This window comes from Herpailurus yagouaroundi, unplaced genomic scaffold (genome assembly GCF_014898765.1).
Source record: "Herpailurus yagouaroundi ecotype Mexico unplaced genomic scaffold, PumYag 141862, whole genome shotgun sequence".
NCBI lineage: Eukaryota > Metazoa > Chordata > Mammalia > Carnivora > Felidae > Herpailurus > Herpailurus yagouaroundi.
The window spans coordinates 55-2,195 of record NW_024422350.1 but is presented as its reverse complement, the minus strand read 5'-3'; the positions used below and the strand labels follow the sequence as shown (position 1 = coordinate 2,195).

Here is a 2,141-nt window from a genome sequence, read left to right as displayed (position 1 = left end):
AAGTCACTTAGCCTCTTTTTGCCTGTTTTCTCCTCTGTAAATGGATTGTGTGTTATCATGATGGTACGAGATGGTGCCTGGAAAGTGAGTCGTCACACACAAGCAAGTGAATAGGCATTGAATCCTTCTGTTCTCGGGCTGAGATAGTTCTGGATTCTAGGCCTCAGGGTACAGAATAGCTCACAGGACAAATAAATTAAAGGTTTTGAGATTTGGACATGAAACAGATGAAATCTGAGAGGGAGAAAATGAGACAGCAAAGAGGAAGGGCAGAAGAAGCAGGGCCGGTAAAGGATAAGAGAAAAGAAAGAAATGGAGAATTTTATTAAGACCCTTTCACATCTAATGTATTTAAAATCATCACTGCAAACAAATACAAAAGAAAAATAAAGAACTAAATTCTCTAAAGACATAATTACACTCATTTTTACTGATGGGAACAGTACCAGAAGGATGCCCTGCAGGAATGATTGTCATTACCTCTGAGAGTGGCTGAGATGGGAGAGGACAGATGAAGAGAGCCTTCAATATTTGCTCCAAATAAATCTATTATTAATAGTTTAAATGCTATAAGGTTAGACTGCATTCATGTATTATTTCGCTAATAACGGAGTGAATTAAAAAGTATCCTTTCAGGCTTTCTGCCGGTGGACCTGCCAAGTAAGCAACATGAAAGTCTCCCTCCCACCGCCGTCATGTCTCAGTCAGAGTTTCCCAAAGATCCTGAAAAGCCGCGGAAGATTTTCATCAGACATTTGAGCTTTGAAACAATGGATGAGAGTCTGAGGAGCCACTCTGAGCCATGGGGAATGCTCATGGACTGTGTGGCAATGACAGACCCAAACACCAAGTGCTCCAGAGGCTTTGGGTTTGTCACATAGGCCACTGTGGAAGAGACAGATGCAGCCATGAGTGCAAGGCCACACAAGGTGGATGGAAGAGTAGCAGAACCAAAGAGGGCTGTCTCAAGAGAAGCTTCTCAAACACCAGGTCCCCACTTAACTGTGGAAAAGATTTTTGTCGGTGGCATTAAAGAAGACACTGAAGAACATCATCTAAGAGATTATTTTGAACAGTATGGGAAAATTGAAGTGATTGAAATCATGACTGACCGAGACAGTGGCAAAAAGAGAGGCTTTGCTTTTGTAACGTTTGATGACCATGACCCTGTAGACAAGATCGTCATTCAAAAAATACCATACTGTGAATGGCCACAACTGTAAAGTAAGGAAAGTTTCATCTAAGTAAGAGATGGCTAGTGCTTCCTCCAGCCAAGGAGGTCGAAGTGGTTCTGGAAACTTCGGTGGTGGTCGTGGAGGTGTTTTTGGTGGGAATGACAACTTTGGCCGTGGAGGAAACTTCAGTGGCCAAGGTGGCTTTGGTGGTAGTTGAGGTGGTTGTGGATATGGTGGCAGTGGGGATGGCTGTAATGGATTTGGTAACAATGGAAGCAACTTTGGAAGTGGTGAAAGCTACAATGATTTTGGCAATTACTACAATCAATCTTCAAATTCTGGAGGCAGAAGCTCTGGCCCCTATGGTAGTGGAGGCCAATACTTTGCCAAACCATGAAACCAAGGTGGCTGTGGCAGATCCAGCAGCAGCAGTAGCTATGGAGGTGGCAGAAGGTTTTAATTACTGCCAGGTAAGAAGGCTTAGCAAGGGAGGAGAGCCAGAGAAGTGACAGGGAAGCTACAGGATACAACAGATTTGTGAACGCAGCCAAGCACACTGGTGGCAGAGCCTAGCTGCTTCAAAGAAGACATGTTTTAGACAGGTATATGGACAAAAAACTGGAGAACTGTATTTGTGACTAACTGTACATCAGATTATTTTAGTTCTGCTCTGAGGAAAGTGTAAAGCATTCCAACAGAGGGTTTTAATGTAGATTTTTTTTTAACTCCCATGCTGTTGATTGCTAAATGTAATAGTCTGATCATGATGCTGAATAAATGTCTTTTAAAAAAAAGTATCCTTTCATTATCTTTTCATCACTTAGAGAAATGCCTATCATATGGCTTACACTCAAACTACTAATATACATGACTCTGCACAAGGAAGTACCATGAAGGTTGAGACCTAACATTTCTCTGAAATCCAAGAAGCAAGGTTCAAGTAGGCCCTTAAATCATGAGCCTAGT

General features: G+C 42.2%; 1 pseudogene; it reads left to right on the top strand.

The window, feature by feature from the left end:
* The first annotated feature begins 695 nt into the window (after positions 1 to 695).
* Positions 696 to 1,635, top strand: LOC121026573 (heterogeneous nuclear ribonucleoprotein A1-like; annotated as a pseudogene).
* Positions 1,636 to 2,141: the final 506 nt, after the last annotated feature.